The sequence below is a fragment of the Rhinolophus ferrumequinum genome, chromosome 10 (genome assembly GCF_004115265.2).
Source record: "Rhinolophus ferrumequinum isolate MPI-CBG mRhiFer1 chromosome 10, mRhiFer1_v1.p, whole genome shotgun sequence".
Classification (NCBI taxonomy): Eukaryota; Metazoa; Chordata; class Mammalia; order Chiroptera; family Rhinolophidae; genus Rhinolophus; species Rhinolophus ferrumequinum.
Window position 1 is genome coordinate 44895155 of NC_046293.1, and position 19194 is coordinate 44914348.

A 19194-nucleotide genomic window follows, 5' to 3' on the forward strand; every position below is an offset into this window, starting at 1 on the left:
TGTTTACCCTTTTGCCCTCAGTATCCAGCACAGAGCCTTACATTTGCTAGCGGGTCCACAACTCTGGTTGAATGACTGGATCCATTATTTAAAATTAGAAAAAGGAAAGTGAATTATTCCACAAAATGGAACAGTACACAATGAAAAAGAAGCCAGCTTCTCCATTATAAGTCAGTGCAATTACTTGTAAGTAATTAGAGAAAGAAAACAAAACCTATCTCTTTTATGTTTTACAGGCAAACCTCTGAGACCCCTTTCCAATATGAGTGACTAGCACCCTTTGTATGTAGTCTTCTTCAGTTTGATTAATTTATGATTATAAGGTTCTCCTGCCTTTTCCTTGCTGAGTACAAGAGGTGTCATCTCTCCCCTGTGAATATCTTCTCACCTACCTGAGTGGGATTACAGACCTTACTTCCCCCGCTTGTCACAAAGCAATCATGGATAAAGTTTTATGTTGCACTCGGGTATGAAAGAAAGACTGAAAATTTGATGAGTTAGGGAGCTGGGTGTGTTTGATGGCCCAGCTGCCAGCTTCTGAGCCTCCTTTCTTTTCTTTCTTCCTGCAATGCTGTTCTTCTACACAAAATCTTAACTTAAATTCTTAGACTGTGGTCTTGTTTTCTACAAGAAGAGCCATTAAGATAATGCTTATACATTTTTATAAGAAAAATGCTTATAATATGACATTAAATTTTTAAAAGCACTAAATAAAAATGTGCAGAAAAACACTGCGAGACAGGTAACTGCATTGTTAGTAATTGTTATTTCTGGATAGTGGGGTTTGGGCCATTTTAATTTTTGATCTTTATACTTTTCTAGTGTGTTTTCGTTATTAAAAAAATGAAGAAAATAGCAAACAAAATAATATGAGAGTTCCAAATGAGGTGTGATCTACAATGAGATTTGATTCTTTTTTTTTTAATATTGGTCACAAGCTATGTCTAAACACTGTGACTCAGTCTAGAAGGGGTGCTCACAAATATACACTTATATATATAGTGATATGTAGAATATGGTCAGTACCCCAGATACTATCTTATGAGACTTTCAAGCAGGAAAACATGAATATGTATATGAGACCTTTTTAGACAGTATTGAGAATTGTATATTTGACCTATAAGAGAGGATGAGGAATTATGTGTATTCACTTGAAATCATTAGTTTGGAGACCAGGAAGAGAGTAGAGAGGAAGATAGAGTTCGACCAGTGGTTTTCAACTGGGGTTAATTTTGCCCTCCTGGGGACATTTGGCAATATCTTGGAGACATTTTTGGTTGTCACGACTGACAGGTGTTACTGGTACTTAATGGATAGAGAGCCCACAGATGCTGCTAAACATCCTGAAATGCACAGTCCCCCACAACAAGGAATTATCTAGCCAAAATGCAACAATGCCAAGTTTGAGAAACTGAGTTAAACAGATAATACAAAGCATGTATGTATTTATATAATGGAAAATTCACTTGGGGGATTTATAATTTGCTGGATATATAAAATTAATGATTCTCTATGAGATGACTAGCAAGTAGTTGAGTAATTATGGCAACACTTATTCTAATCCCCAATGACCATACCCTAAAGGCTTTTAAAGGACTCAGAGTCCTGTACTAACATCAGATTAAATCATGAACGATTGCTTAGCCCAATTTCACAGATGTTGGCTGGAAATACTAACATAACTTGATATGCAAACATGAACAGAAGAGAGAGATCTGTCTGATTTGTCTCAGATATGATATTCATCCTACAATTACAGATTAGGGGGTGAAAGGAGGAAACAGAGCCCATTATTGTCTAGAGACATTTTCTCGAATATTTATAGCTCCCTGGGAGTAACCTTTTGTTTGGTAGATAGCAAAGTTTGTGCAGCTTGCTGAGTCGGTCATTAAACATTTGCCTGAAGATCTGAGTGTTAGCATCAGTGACAGGGTTTCCTAAACATGTCACATTTCCTCTGGCTGTCACAAAGAATTATAGCTTCTGTGACTCACACTATAATAGCAGCTATTTGTGATATTTTAACCTAATGTACAGCCCCAGAGGAGAAACAACAGAAACAATAAAACATCTGCCAGGGACTTGCTTGAAGGAAGGGATTCTGAGTGTTATGAGGATTCCAAATTAAAGAGTAAAGGCTTGGGTGTCAGACACCAAAGGGTCTGCGTTCATTAACTTCCCGGTAATTTATGTCTTGATTAGCTCCGCATCCCAAAGGAAAACATTCTAATTCACCTATGCGGGCTTTATTTGATAAAATCATAGGCAAAGCCAGAAAATGTTAAGAACATTAATTTTGTTTTTCTACCTTTATGGGCTGGGTGGGGGAGGAGAACTACTGAAATCAAACACTACAAAGGATTCCCTTTAATGAGTGTGTTCCTCTGTATGGATTCTTGCCACGCCTTGATTTTTGCTTTGTGGCAGGAAGGGAGGGTGGCAGGGGAATTGGCCATTTTCTTACTTAATGAGAAACCCAGTGTCAAAACCACCATCAGGATGTCTGCTTTCTTTCTCTCCAGCCTATCAGAGTCGAATATTCACAACAGGCTCAGAAGAAAAGAGCACCAGCTTTGGAAAGACCAAATCGACTAAACAAAATAAACCGTGTCATTTCATGCTAATTCAAAGACTCATTCCAACTGCTGTGTGATGAGGAAGCCAAGAACTGAACTGTAACCCAAACACAAACACATCACACTGCCAGGAAATGGCTAACGCGCCTCCTATTACAGAGCTTTCAAAATGTTTTAAGCATTCATGAATACATCGTTTTGGAAAGAGTTCAAACACATGCAGCATTAATTCTACAAATATATCTTTCTTACAAAAATAATCCCACTTGCCCTGGAATGTGAACGGGGAAATGGGGCCTTCGAGTTGAAGCTTATAGATGGGTGCTTCCTCATCATTTGCTCACCCGTAGTACTGGGCTGAGCTGCGGCAGCCTCATTAGAGCATCTCCTCCTGCTCTTATCTCCCTTTCAGAGAAAAAGCTCAGCCACGTTAGAGACCAACCCTTCGAGAATGGGAGATACATTGGAAATCACTTCAGGGTGTTCTACCCAAGCACATGCTTCAGGGATAAAAACGTGAGTTTGTTCACTTTACAAACTCATTTTGGAGAGAAGGAAATGTGATTCCCCTCTCCCAAAAGGAGCATATGGACATCAATAATCCCCTTTGTGCCCGTTTGCAGGAAGGTCTAGCAAAATCCACAGAGGCTATGGAATATAGAGTATGGGCACGTGGAACCATTTGCAAGATAAAGCTGCCCTGAAAAGTACAACTAGCCATAGAAGGTCTGGCAGAACAAAATACTCCCTCATTAAGGCCCAAATATTCATCAATACTAAGGCAGTTTGAAACAATTCAGTTTTAAACAATTTCAAATTGAGCTGAGCTCTGGATTTATCTCAGTCTCCACCTAGACAGCTAGAGCTGCTTTCAAAACTCAGATGAACCCTGGAAATCCTCTGCCCAAAGGGCTTTGCCAGGGTACCGCCAAAGCCAATGGAAAACCACAGCCAGGGCCTCTGAAGAAGCCACCAGGTGAAATGAAGGGCTGCTGGTAAAACAGGAAGAGCAAGCATTTCAACTTGTCTATGCCAGTTATTTACCCGTTTTTTAATCTCTGCTCTAAGTCTACCTTTCTCAAGATGGAATTCTACAAACCGGCTTCCTATCAGCTCCTGACAATGTGAGACACAAGCATGAAAATTGAAGATGGGAAAAGGTGGAAAGGACTTCCTTCCTATCTGTCCTATTCCTGTCAGGGACCCTCTAGATGGGGTGATAGTCTCCAGCACCAGCATTGGGCTGCAGCCCCCACTTCCTTTGGCACTCTCAGAGCAGCTTACATACGCTCCCTCATAGCTACCGCAGCAGTAGGTGGCTTGTCAGAAATCTGAATATCACCTGCATGGGCCTTGTATTCCAAGCTCCTAGCTTCTAATGATTCTACATCTGTCCTTTATTTTTCCTCAGTTCCAAGGCTGGCAGCTGTTTCCTCTATCTCAGTGTTCCCTTTGTGCTCTTTCAGCCCGTTAACACCTGTGTAATGAATTCACAATGTATTCCATTTTCCTGACTGGATCCTGACCTACACAGTAACGCATGGTGGAGGGCGAGGTTTTGAAGCAAGAGGTAGGGAGAGAGGTCAAGGGACCTGGGTTTTACACTTCTTGGAGGATCAGTTCGAAATGAGGCTCTTAAACCTGTGGTGTCCAATAGGGCAGCCTTTGAAATATGGCTAGTGTGACTGAGGGACTGAATTTTATTTTTCTCTGTGTCCTATTTGGTTATTGAAAACTTTTCAGTATGTTTGGAACAATTTAGGTAAGTAAATCTACTTTTTTAATTGTAAGTTTTATGAAATCTAAATAAAGATCAATTATCTCTGATGAAAAATTAGCATACAAATTGAAATATGCTATAAATATAAAGTACTACATTTTGGGCTTTATTTAAAAAAAAATGTAACATCGCATTCATAATTTTTATAATGACCCTATGTTGAAATAATATTATTTTGGATATATTGAGTTAAATTAAACATATTATTAATTTTGCCTGCTTTTTTATGTATATTTTTAATGTATTGTAGCTACTAGAAATGTTTAAATTACATATGTAGCTCACATTCTATTTCTATTGCACAGCTCTGCTCTAGGCTCTCATTCCTTTATACCCTCAGTGCCCAGGTTCTTCATCCAAATACGTTGTGTGAGTTATTGGTCATTTGGTAACATGTAACAAAAACCAACCCTGGATAGTTTAATAAAAATTAATTGGTGGCTACACACAGCACCAGCAAGCAGACTAGAAACCTGAAGTAAGAACAGTAGTATAAAAAAGCCTAAAGAACACAACGCTAGCCTATTTTAACACCCAAGAACTCAACCTCTGTGTACTTCCTAACTGCCCAATATGCTATTGTTTGGCCAGATGGCAAGCAAAGTAACAGAAACACATAAACAGCAAAAGCCAGATAAAAATATAGCCCTCTAAATTCGATCTAACAGTTGCAGATAATTAGCTTATGATGTCTGAGTCATTCAATATGCTTTCAAATTTCACAACAAAGTCATCCAGATGATTACAACTCATTTGTTATGAGTCAAGGTTCACCAGTAAAATGGAGTGAGGGTTCTGAATCGGGGGTTGTGGAGTAAGAAATACAGTAAGATAGCATCAGTAATTATTCCATACCCTTAAATTGTACGTTTCTGTGTATTTCCAGAAGACAGGCTTCCTATTAATATTGTTTCTTTTCTGATTATAAGAAAATTAGTTTGCATATAGTTTTCTATGTTATACCCAATGTGTGTTCATTACCATTGTTTAAATTCTGTAAGAACCTACAGACCAATCAAATGATATGGGAACGTTTGTTAAATGCCTACCATGAAACAAAACACTGGGTAAGGGGGTATGGATGTTTAAAAGATAGCAATGTCTTCTTGGCAAGGAACTTGCAAATGAGAGAGACTACAGAAGACAACTTTGGCTTTGAAGGACTTAATACAATTTTCTATTAATAGTTGATGGATAATTCAAGTCCTGCAACTCTCCCCAAGAGTGTTCAGCTTCTGCTTAAAGCTGCTTAAACAAAGACAGGTAATTCACTACTTTGGGAACGTGTCTACTCCATTTTTTTACTGCTTTAATTTTTAACAATATCTTTATACTAAATCAAAAACTACATCCTTCAAATTTCTACTCACTGGTCCTTTTAGTGTCTTCCCCTACAAATACCGTGTTTCCCCAAAAATAAGGCCTAGCCGGATAATCAGCTCTAAATGCATCTTTTGGAGCAAAAACTAATATAAGACTCAGTTTTATTTTACTATAATATAAGACCTGGTCTATACATGATATAAAATGCGTTAGATCTGATTGTCTGGCTAGGTCTTATTTTTGGGGAAACAGGGTAATAACCCTTAAAGTATTTAAAGTGCCCTATCATATTACCTGTCCTTCCTTCTTATTGGCAGCATTGCCCTTGGATTTTTCACAGGGGAAAAAAAAAGAGCATTCCATGGTGAAATGTACCTAGAAAATAGGGCATATGCTAATCTTGTCTTGAAAATATACATTTTATTTTCTTAAAGTTCTCAGGAGTCCAGCAATAAGAAAACCTATCTAATTGCCCTGTACTAACCACTTATCAAATCCACTTGCCCCCAGAAATGTGATTTCTCCCAATTTTACCCTATTAACATCACACAGATTTATAGTTCAATAAAAATTTTATCTATTCATTCACTCATTCAATAAATATCTATCAAGCATCTATTTTGCATCAGGCATTGTGATATGTGCTGGAAACACTACAATAGACAAAACAGAAGTGATTCTTGACATCCCAGAACTTAACGTCTAGTATGAAAGAAGGACAATTAAACAAACAGTAATATAAAAAGTTAACATGAAGTGTTGGGGAAGTGCAGTTCCATGGGAACATACTGCTTCGATCTGAACAGCCTCAGATATTTCAATGGCTATTTTTGCATCACAGCTTCTGTGGCACAGAATCTGTGCCTACCTGGTCATCATCCTTTGTACATGGTCTAGTTTGTCAATGTCCCTCTGAAAGGGCGACAAACTAAATATAATATCCTAGGAGTGACTTGAATAGTAGAATCTCTGACAAGAGAATATCCTCCTTTATTCTGGGCATTGAACCCTTATTAATGTAGCCTGCTACACAAATATAAAACACTGAAAACAATAATAAAAGAGAGAACAGATTATTGTACTAAAATAACAGCTGTTTCAAGAACGTCCTTTATACTAATGATCAATTAAATGGTAGACCAAAATGCCATCAGAGAAGAAAACTCATCTCCATCATGAGAGATTAGAGGAGGCTTCAAGAAATATTTGAGTTAAATCCTGATAAGAGAGTAGAATTTGGAAAGGGAATAGCTAGAATGTTCACCAGAACAAAAAAACTAGATGAGATCTTGGAAATTCAAGCTTAATCAGGGTCACCATAAGCTGCTAAGGAACATGAAAACAAATACAGGCTTCAAAAGAAAATTTGTGGCATCTATTCACAGCTTTACAATGAAAACAGGTGGCATATCAGAGAACTCATGTTTACAGTGGCATTGACTGAACTTTCACATGTCCTCATGAGATCACAGAATCTGCCTCCCCTCACCTAATGGAAACTAACAGTGAATTCCAACTGGTTCTCATCTTGGCAGTGGTTCAGGGTGGAGGTAGGAACACTCAGAAGTCACTGGAACCAGTATAACTAGGAGAATCCACTGGAACAGCGATCTTAAATTAACCTTAAAGATAAGTGACACTTTTATATATTAAGATAGCATCATAACTAACATGTCACTATTCTCAATCAGTAAAAGCATCTCTGAAGATAAACCTGAAACAGTTGCAGACAGGGAAAATGATAGAACAACTTCCCCATTGCCCATATATCCCTCTGGAACTAGTACTGTGTCACCAGTACTAGTACTAGTCACTAGTACTAGTACTAGTCACCAGTACTGTGCTTGCTAAAATCTCCCTCAGAATTTCCAAAGGAAAGAAGAGCTAGTTCAACCCATTCTATAGTACTCCTCTTTGAGCTCTGGTTAAATGATAGAGGATAGTCAAAGCAATAGCTGGGATGTCCTTTTTTTATTATTAATATTATCATTCTGGTTTTCATTCCTTCATGCTTCCTGTCTCCCCAATTAGCATGGATAATTGAGAGCTGGATGTAGTACACTGCATTGAAACCACTAACATTTGATCCTAATATCCTTATTCAACTGCCATTTCTTGACACACACTATCTGACTGCACCTGGTAACACAGCAGGACACAAATGTCCTGATATCATAATTGGCCACAACTCATTGGTTATACCTGAGAAGACCTATTCTGCTTACTTTTTTAATTTGAGTTTCAGAAATTGTTCTATTCATCATCATCAATGGAGCTTCACAAGGGCAAACTGAAAGCTATATGCCCAATACCCTGATGAATGAAAAATTCAATCATCTAGAGAAAAGGGAGACAGAGAGAAATTTGATTATAGACAGAAGAGGAGAGGGCAAGGTGACCTTGGAGGCAGAGATTTGGAGTGATGGTGTCACAAGCCAAGGAATGCCAGCAGCCACCAGAAACTGTAAGAGGCAAAGAATGGTTTCTTCCCTAGAGCTTCCAGAAGGAACATGACTCTACCATCACCTTGATTTGGTTCCAGTGAATCTGATTTAGGACTTCTGAACTCCAGAACTATAAGAGAATTAATGTGTGGTGTTTTAAGCCACCAAGTTTGTGGTAATTTATTGAAGCAGTAGTAGAAAACTAATACACCTCACATTTAAAAAAAAAAAAAAAAGAAGAAGAAGATAAGCAACCAGTACCTTCAAAAATAATTACAAACTGCTGCTAAGTATCCCCTGGCAAAAAGATTCCTCTCCAGAGCCTCAAGACACAGATACCAAAGGTTCTCTATGCACCCACTTGAAGACCCAAACAACCACTCAACTCCTGAGAAAATAACCCATGCAGGCAACCGTCAGTGGTGAAAATGATAACTGTGAATTAAATATACAGAGATTGACTAAAAAATGTATACGAATTTTAAGAAAGAAAAAAGCTATTAAAATTGTAATATTCAATATATACCAACAACAAAAGGTGGATACAAGTTATATTTAACTTCTACAATTACAAGAGGTGCTCAAAGTGGTTACCATCAGCGTCCAGACACTTCTGATTATGGAGCACTACTTCTTGAGCAACGTTGACCAAAGTGTCCACTTGTATACACTTTTTGGCACCCCCGGTATAAATACTGAGATTACACATAATATATTTTCAAAGATGTTATGAGTCAGGAAAGATAAAACAATTATTAGAAAATAATTGTTTCTAAAATTATGAAACAATGAATCTTCAAGAAAAGATAGAGAAATGAGGGAAGGAAGGAAGAAATGTCTATGAATGCATGAAATAGAAAAACCTCTGAATATAAGCACGCTCAGGATAGGTACTGATCAATAATTCTAAAGAAATTTACAATTTCCTTCTGAAATCCTCCCTAAGGGTGAATCAGATTTTCCCTCTTATCTTCTCCACAAAGTAGTGAAACATGTTAAGTTAACGACTGAAAGGGAGCCCAATTAAAATGCACAGTGAAAATTCAGAAAGCTGTGTATCTCACCACTGGAGTTTTCAGTAGGAGTGAAGATACCTGGATTTGAAACAAATCATTTTACAGAAGAGAAGAGTTAATTTCCTGCAATAAATCCCCATCAGGGCAAATTCTCACTGGTGCCAGTGTGGTGATGGATGACACTCTCTGGGCTGGCTGTGTGGATTGGGTTTGGATAGGCCACCAAAAGTGCAGATGTTTATCTAAAATTTATCTGAACAAGCCAAATCTCATGGGCCTGTGAAATTATGCTGGCATTCTTTCACGATTAGTCTCTCTCTTGAGACTGCTGGCACTGTAGCTTGGGGACTTGGCTGCATGTCCAGTGAGGATGGATTTTTTTTCTTCACATTTTTTGGCATTCCTGGTGCAGGGAAAATAAAGCAAATGTACACACAAGCATACATAATGAAGTCAAGTGAAAACTACATCACAAAGATTTTTAAACTACCAGTATGTGCTTATAGAGAGTCTACTATGTACCTTGTGGTTCCTGTTTAAAAAGAATTTGTCAAGTTTGGAGAAACAAAAGTCATTATCAAATATGAAGAGAAACTTCTCGACTAAAAATGGTCAAAAAAAAGAATAATCAATACAGGGCATTTGAGAAATATTCTCAACTGCGTAACTTAAACTGGACTATAATCCAGAGTAAGACTCAGGAGTCAAGGCACAAACTCACTTACACTAAAACGAATCACTATTATTGGATTATTTCTTTTAATTGTATTATTTCTTTTTATTATTTCAACAATGCTGTGTAAGTAAGAATTTTTTTCCTCATCTTACCCATGAGAGGAGCCAAGATATGGGAAAGCTTCTTTCCCAAACTCACTTAACCAAAAAGCAGCAAAATCAGAATTTAAATCCAAGACTCAAAAAAAAAAAATCTCTAAATCAATATCTCCAGGATGCAAAATCATAGTAGGTGGTTATTTTATTAAAAATAACCACCACGAGTGCAGTGTATACTAGAAGGAAATGGGAAAGGGGGACTAGTTTTTGTTTTTTTCTTCTGAAATAACAGTCATAATCTCTATTCAAGAAGCAGGATCTTTGGAAAAGAATCATCTTTTTTTAAATATATGTTTTTCTTGCTAAATAGATAAAACTTCCTGAGGATAGAAGGCTAGTCCAGCTTTATCATTGTGCTTGGTATGTTTGCTGTGTTTGTTTTAGGTTTTGTTGCATCAGAATGCTTTGAAGACATTCTTTGAGCATCTTTGATGTGCTAGGAATGGAGGATTAATTCTGTAGTACTAAGTTCCTTTGCAGTTGCACTCATTTTCTATTGCTGCTGTAACAAATTACCACAAACCTAGTGGCTTAATTTCTCACAGTATCTGTAGGTCAGATGTCCAGGTTGCCTAGGCTGTTTTCTCCTCAGGATACCACAAGGTCAAAATCAAGGCGTAGACAGGAACTTGTTCCTTTCTGGATGGAGGCTCTGGGGATGAATCAGCTTCCAGGTTCATTCATAATGTTGGCAGAATTCAGCTCCACGCTGCTATAGGACTAAGGTCTCCATTTCCTTGCTGTGTTTTACGGGGAGGGGTATCTTTCTCAGCCTCTAGAGAATGTTCACATTCTTTGGCTCATTGAAGTCCTCCATCTTCAATGGTCAAGGTCAAGTCCTTCTCACATACATAACCTCTCTGACACGCCCTTTTTTGCATCACTCCTCTGTTACTTCCTCTTCTAGCACATCTTTCTGACTCTTCTGTTTTTCTTCTCTGTTTATTTTCCCTTTTTTTCCCTGGCATACAAAAAGCGTACATAATTAATATATACAACTTTGATGAGTTTGGGGATAAGTATACATCCATGAAACCATCAACCTATCCATCACCTCCAAATATTTCCTCCCACTTTTCAATTTTCCTCCTCTGCTTTTGAAGGCTCCTGTGATTACACTGGCCCCACCTAAATAAGCCAGGATACTCTCTCTATTTTAAGATCAGTTGATGAGTAACCTTAACTCCATCAGCAAAGTCCCTTCCTAGCAGTGCCTACATTTGTGTTTGATTGAATAACCAAGGTGCGGGAATCCTGGGGCGGGGCAGGGGAGACATATTTAGAATTCTACCACAGTATTTATTAGCTGTTTTGTTCATAGCAGATATTCTGCTTTGTTGATAACACAAAATTAATTGTATTCAGCAACCTTACGTGATTTGCAATTCTTTCTATTACACACTCTCTATCCTGATTCAGGAAGACTGACACCCCTTCTATGAATAAAAGGCACGAGTTTTGAGAAAATACGAAATCCCAAAAACAAGTCAACATTATCAAATAACAAGAATTTAAGCGGACAATTCTTTAGAGAAAATGAACTTCCAAGAACTAGTTTCTACTTTAATTTCCAGGATATTTCTTTTTAGAGGTATTATCAAAATAACTCCTTCAATTCACTCGATGTTCTTACTGAAGCTCATTTAAGTGCTTCTGCTTGGGGAAAATGCTTGCTGTATTTAAAATCCTTCATTCTAAACCTACTAGTTTTTTTGTTTGTTTGTTTTCACATAGGAGACAGGATTTTTTTTTTCTTGAAGTCCTTAATATTTGAATAATCCTCTTTTGGTCATTTCTTGTAAAGCCACCTCAGATAATGGTGAAAAAAACTATTCTGGCAAAAATGTTGCTATGTTCCAATTACTTATTAAGGCATCGGTGGCTCCTGCTGATTTAGAGCATAGACCTTGCTTATGTTCACTGTTCTTGGAGTAGAATATGCCTCTCCTTACTCCTCACCCCCCTGGCTCAACATACAGGTATTCCTGGAATAATCCCAGTTCATTGCTCTAAAAGGACATCCTTTCAGCCACTAATCAGTTTAGCATATAATTAAAAGAGCTTTAGAAATCATCAGTCATCTTGCTTAGGGTAAGTAATAATTTATGCTAGGGGTGTTAGAAAGAATGCTGATTTCATTTATTTTTATCTCCTTGAAGGGAGAGTGGACTCATAAAACCATGTGCTGTGCGAGATGGTACATTTTTAGACATAAGGTTAAATTTATACAGCAGACCTATCAGTGATTTCTCAATATTCTTTAATCTCTCTTTGTCCTTTTATTTGGAGAGAAAGGTTTTACATAAATATAAAGCCTCTCTCAATTCTTGACTATTTGTGATGATGGTCTAGTTTTTATTTTTTTTTTCAGTTTTCTAAACCAGCATCCTCTTCATTTTTTTTTACCTTAGTGAATAAATGGTAGATGTATAGCAAATATATGAAACTTCGATACACTTAGATTGGGTGAGTGCTGGTTCACCCATATATTTTTCTTCTAAGAAACAACACTGCAGTCCCACTTAGGAGAAATGAGCTCTCTCGGTACTTAATCATTTGTGCAAGTGCAAGGTGTGGGCTAAGAGATAGGATGCACATGCTTCAGGAGCCTAGAGAGACAAAGGAAAGGAGCGTGCTGAGGGTTATTAATTTGCATCGAGTACAGAGAGTGAGTAGGATGGGTCTACCTTATTAAACCATCTCACTAAAGTGGATTCAAAATCAGCCTACTTTAACATTGAAATTAGCTTAACACTACCTTGATAAAGAGTATGTTGATCACGTTCACAATGTTAGAATTATAGAGACATCAATTGTGCAACACTTGTTTTTAAAAGAGCTAAACTAAAATATTTAAATTAAAATTAAATATATTCTTTCATTCACTGAAATTGAGTTTAGTGAGCAAGAAACTGTGCCATGGAGTATTCAAAGATGTAGAAAGCAAATGATGGCACGTCCAGGTTTCTCCACTGTGGGTCCTGGACACTCAAATCTCTTTATTCTCACCTAAAATGAAAGAGTTTGTATCTTAACAGGATGCACATGCTTCAGAAGTGTTGGGTATCACAGAATACCCAATTCGTATAGGCTAAAACAGAAAAGGAAGCTCATTATGATACCAAGGCATCATTTTGACATTGGGTTTGATTTTATCCAAGAACTTGAACAATGTCACTAAGATTCTCCATCTCTTGGCTTTGCCTTACACCATGTTAGCTCCATTCTCAGGCACCACATGGTGATCCCTGGTCTGGCTCATAGCATCCTCGCTGGTTGCCATCTCAGCAGAAAGAGCACCTGCCTTCTTTGCTAATATCCAATATGTCTCTTTGCATCTCATTGTTCCAATATGATCATGTGCTACTCAGTGCACTAAGCCCCACAGAGTTGAGAATCTGATGCACATGGATGAGCTTCTGGGTGACAACAACTTCCTCTGAAGAGATGAGGCAGAGTTGGTCATGTAGAGAAAAACAGGCTGCTGTTGGGAGAGGAAGAGTGAATGAAGGCTGGCTTATCAAAATGAAAGGTTCAGACTAGATCATCCCACTGATTTCTCCAGTGCTGCTCTTTGTTCTTTTGTTATTGGCTGAATTGTGTCCCCAGCCCCGTTCCCCCCACAACCTGCCAAATCCGTATGTTGCAGCCCTAACCACCAGTATCTCAGAATTGTGCCCTATATTTGCAGAAGGGTCTTTAAAGAGGTAATTAAGGTTAAATGAGGCGATATGAGTGGGCCCTAATCCAATCTGACTGGTATCCTTATAGTAAAAGGAAATTCGGTCACACAGAGACAGCAGGGGTGCTTGCACAGAGGACAGACCATGTGAGGACACAGTGAGGAGGCAGCCATCTGCGAGCCAAGGAGAGAGGCCTCAGGAAAACAACAAACAGACTGATACAATGATCTTGGACTTCTAGCCTCCAAACTTTGAGAAAACAAATTTCTGTTGTTTAAACGACCCAGCATGTGGTATTTTATGACAGCCCTAGTGAACTAATGCATATTCTGAATGAGACATGATCTTTTCCTTCCCCCCACCATACCACACCACACACACACACACACACACACACACACACACACACACACACACACACACAATATCCAGCTATAAGGTAGTTTGGTTATTGTTTTGCTTTGCTTTGCTTTATGTTGATAAATGCCATGTGAGTGATACACCAGGCCAAGAGAAGGCACAGTCCCTATTTTTCAGGTGCTTCTAGTTAAGAGTTTTAGCTTAAGGAGAAGTTTAGGCTATGTATACAGATGAAAAGAGTGGTTCTCATCCTTCTGGGGCTCAAGCGACACTTTTCAAGCACTAGAATATTTGGCAGCCCTCATGAAATAGTTGAATTGCATTCATAGTCATCACGCTACTTAGTTGGATCCTCCTTTGGCACTGAGTCACCATAGTGGACATTTGACCATCCTGCATCTGAATCTTCTTATATTTGTAGAATTGTCCATCTTATTAGTCCTACTAGAGGAGCTGACAACAAGGCCAGGTATTTGCCTTCCCAACCTTCGTTGCAGCTGGGTGTGGGAAAAGACCCAAGTTCTGCTATGCAGACACACCTGCCTGGACTAAATCTGTAGCTAGTGATGCAAACAAGACAGACCTGGAGGGACCTCTCTGGAAGCAGTAGCAGTTACAGATAGTAACAGAGATTGCTGGAATAAACAATGGTGTAGTGCCGGCTGCACTGAGAGGGCCAGATGTCAGCTGGATCCGTGGCATAAGCTGCAGAAACAGGGCTCTGACAGGATCAGCGCTTCTCTGCGATTCTAGACAACAGTCCTGGCTGCTGCCCAGCCTCTTACCTTGATGTCCAGCCTTCCAGGTGATTACAAGAGCTGCCCCAAATCCTTTCAACAAATTCATTTTCAAAATCAACCAGAGTCTTTCTGTGATTGAACTAAAACCCTGACTGACAACGTTGTTATTTGAGCTCATTACTGCCTCCAACTGTCTGAAGTTCTCACTTATTCCAGAAAACATCTGACTTTCCTTTGTTTTTGTGTATTTTCCTTCTGATTCCAAAAGGACCTCACCTTACACAAGACCACATTAGTTTGATGTGTTACTCTGTCATAAATGTATATCTTATGTCTTATGTACATCATCACTTAAAGCAAAAAAAGACAGTATATGTATAAAATGTCTTTATTTAAAGCAAACATATTTTTAAAATATATATTTAAGAATTTAATAATGTTTTTAAATATATTGTAAATATTGATTTCGGTTGCATACCTATGAACCATATGAGCATATGAGGTGCAGAAGTCTGAAGAAACACTGAGTTAAGGCATGGAGGATAGGTCTACTTAATTTCAGGAGGCAAAGAAGATACAACCTATGGCAACTGTTACCAATTGGATGATCATTAGAACCTTCCGAGAGCTTCTGTTTTTAAATATAGATTTTAAACGTAGATAACAAATTGCACTTCAGAGAAATTCATTTTGTACATCTAGAGTACAGCCCAGGAAGATGAGGTTTTATAATGCTTCCCAGAATCAAAAGAGGCTGTACAAAATGCCCAAATAAGAATGGAGGTTGAAGTTATGAAAGGAAACAATGAAAGGTCTAAGTAAGGTATAATATAACTAACAGAAGTGGGGAGAGGTGTGATAGAGAACCATTATTAGAGCTAAATCCCTCAACTTTCATGATGAGGAATCAATACATAATGACTAAAGATAATAAATCAAGAAATGGACTTGCGAGCATTATCACTCAGAATTATGGCAGCAGCCATCAGGAAAAACTAATCCTGAAACTTTTCAAGTTTCTGGCTTAATGAGCTCCCTCCACCCAGTCATCCCATGCCCCTTATGCTCCTTTTCTTTTTTTTTTTTTTTTAGTAACTCTTCATATTTTCTATCTGATAATATATTTTTATTTGTTTATTTCCAAAGTTATAGCAAGCCCCAAGCCCCATTAAGCAAGGATTTTGTCTTTTTTGTTCATTGCGTCCCCACAACTGGAACAGCGCCTGGTATGTAGTAGGTGCTTAATAAATATTTGATGAGGGAGGGAAGGGAGGAAGCAAGGAAAGGAGAGAAGGAGGGAGGAAGGGAGAAAAGAAGGTGGGAGGGAGAGAGGCAAGCTTAAATAAAGGTAGATAGCTAGGGAATAGGAAAGGATTAAGAATTTTATATTTTATTTAACACTATTGTGAATCATTTGAATATTTTTATTATGAAAATGTATTATTTTCTACTAAAGAATTTAAATGTCCCCCTAGTAATTCTCATGTGTACCCAGGTTTGGGCACTGGACTAAGGCATGAAAGAAAAAAGCCTATAAAGTTAGAGGACTTAGAATCAGCTATGCAGAGGTAGAGGAGGGTTACTGATTTTATTAGTAGGCTTTTTTTGTTTAAGTATTTTTCCATTTTTTATTTTATTTTTGTTTTAGTAGTAGGCTTTCCCCTATGTCATGTGATGTGAATAACCTTGGAAAGGCAGTACCCACCTTTTGCCTAGCCCTTTACAGTTATTCATTCCTTTATTGAAAAAACTTTCCTGGATTGTTTACTCTAGTTGGATACCCACTTCAGACCCCTTTTTAAATTCAATCGCTCCACAGATGAGTAACAAACATTATGTGATCGGTATTTTAGTGTGAACTTCTTGCATTGTTTAATTACCTTCTCACTCTGTTTAAAAGCCAAAGCACAGAAAAAGGAGATAAATTTCTCTGCAGGATTCCAGCTATGGATGTTTTGTATGATAAATAACAAATGTGATCTTCTCTTTCATCAGTTGCAATTATATACAGGCTGAAAGTATTATAAATATGGAACTTAAAACTCCACCTTTTACTCTCTTTCCAGAAGGTGATTTTGCTGTCAAGGTAGAAGAGCTTTTTACGGAGTTTACCTCATAGCTGTATGCACCCAGTTTGGAGCCTGTGTCATACAGTCAAGTGTACTGATGATTCAGTATTTTAAAGGAAAGAAGAAAGAAGTGAGTGTCATGGCTTGCTCCTGCTGGAGTACTCTCATATCTCCTCTCATATCTCTCATATCTCCTTCGTAGCCTCCTCTACGAAGGCTAACATAGACTAAAAATGCCCCTTCACAGAGACTGCAGTGGTGCATTCTGAAAATAGCTTCCCTTTCTAAGTAGGAGATCAGGAAGCTCTTCTGCTCACAAAATAGATTCAGGGCTCAGAACTCAGAGGGATCCAAGTCTCCAGAGAAGCACAAGGGTCCTATCTCAGGACTTTCCATACATGTCTCCAGAAGTAACAAGGTCACGTCACTTTTAATTATCTGTTTCACTCATTTGCAGGTGAGCCAATTTTCCTTCTACATATGATGTTTTTTTCTCATTTTCCAGTGGCAACCCAAAAGATGTGACTCTACAAATTACAAGGATGATTTTTTTTTTTTATGAAACATACCAGAATTCTATATCCAAATAAGTTTTACCCACTTAAATAGTTATCTTGGGAAGCCAAGATAACTTATGTGTCACATCTCAAAAACTTTTCAGAAGTCCTCTCTGGAAATTGTCTCAGAGTCTGAAGTACATTTTTTAAAAAGCTCACAATGGCAGCAAATAGTTCTTTAGAAATGTAACTGACTTAAGAGCAGCCATTTTCAAAATATTTGGTCTCAGAATCCTTTTACACAGGTAAAATTTATTGGGGGTCCCAAAGAGTTTCTGTTTATGTGCATTGTTTTATTAATATTTACCAGGTTAGAAATATAAATAGAAATTTTAAATTTTTCATTAACTAGTTTATTTTTAAATAACAATAATAAAGCTATTAAATGTTAACATAAATAACATGTTTTTATGAAAATAACCACTACATTTTCCCAAACAAAAACATTTTATGGAAAAGTGGCATTATTTTACTGTTTTTAATTTAATGTCTCCCTCAGTAGAACACAGCTGGATTTTTATATCTGTTTCTGCTTTCAATCTGTTGCAATGTCATTTTAATTGAAGTATATGAAGAAAATCCAGATTCTCACACATATGTAGTTGGAAAGGAAGGATTATTTTAAGAAATTTTTCAGATAATTGTGATAATCTTCTTTAATATCATATGCAAATTCAACCAGTGGTAGTTTCTTAATGATTAGTTGCAAAGTGAAATCTGAAACCATACCAGTAAACTTTTCAGATTCTGCTGCATTAAAATCTATTGGTTTGTCTCATACTTTGAAAGAATCTTTTATCCATGCATAATTCTGTAACATCATGCATTGGTTATTTGGAAAATATTGATTCACTGAGTTGTGCAGATCTTCCGAATATCAATACATGTCATTATATTCGTACAATAATATCACAAGCCATGTAACCTCTGGAAAACTCCACCATACTCCCATGAGGGAACAAGAATGAAAAAGGCAAATAACATCTTAATATTATTATTTAAAAAAAAAATAGGTTTCACTTCATGGACCCCCTGAAAGATTCTCTGAACCCTCAGGATCCCTAGACCATACTTTGACAACCAATAACTTAAAGGATGAGCCAAAAGTCTTTCAGAGTCAAGTCTTATAAGGCATGTTTCCAAATTACACAACATGAAACATGTGGTTTAGAAAGTTAATAATTTCAGCCACTTAAGCAGCTTTTGTGGAAAAATAAATTTCAATGAATTTTTTCTGTTGTCAGGTGTTTTGATTAATATCAGTTTTCATCCCCTTATAGCATATAATTCATGATATTGGCCTAATTTAGATGCTGGGATTGCCCTAAATTACACAGCCAGTTAGAAATTGAGCTGGGTCAAAGTCCACAAAACTTAACACTGTCACAACAAAAATGTTTTCATTTTTCAAACCCTAGGTGGGGGCCCATTTACTTCAAGCAATATTCAAAAGACCATGTTTAGTATAGGGAATGATGTGGATGTTCTATGGAGTTTGTTGAAAAAATATTTTTTCTGTATTTCTTAATACAAACATTCCTATCTGTTCTCTCTTTTTAAACTATAATTTATGATTATAGAATTTAGTAGCTAAGAATAACTAAGAGAATCTAGTCCATAATCTAAATTTAAAAATGATGAAAGTAAAAATCAGAAAATCAAAATTGAATAACTACTCTGAGGCTGAGCTGAAACCAAAATCCAGGTTACATAACAATCTACATGGCATTTTCTGCATAGACTAAGAAGGTTCTCGAAAGAAAACATCCCATCTTATCATAAGCCTTGTTTTTCCCATTTCTCATCCAGTCC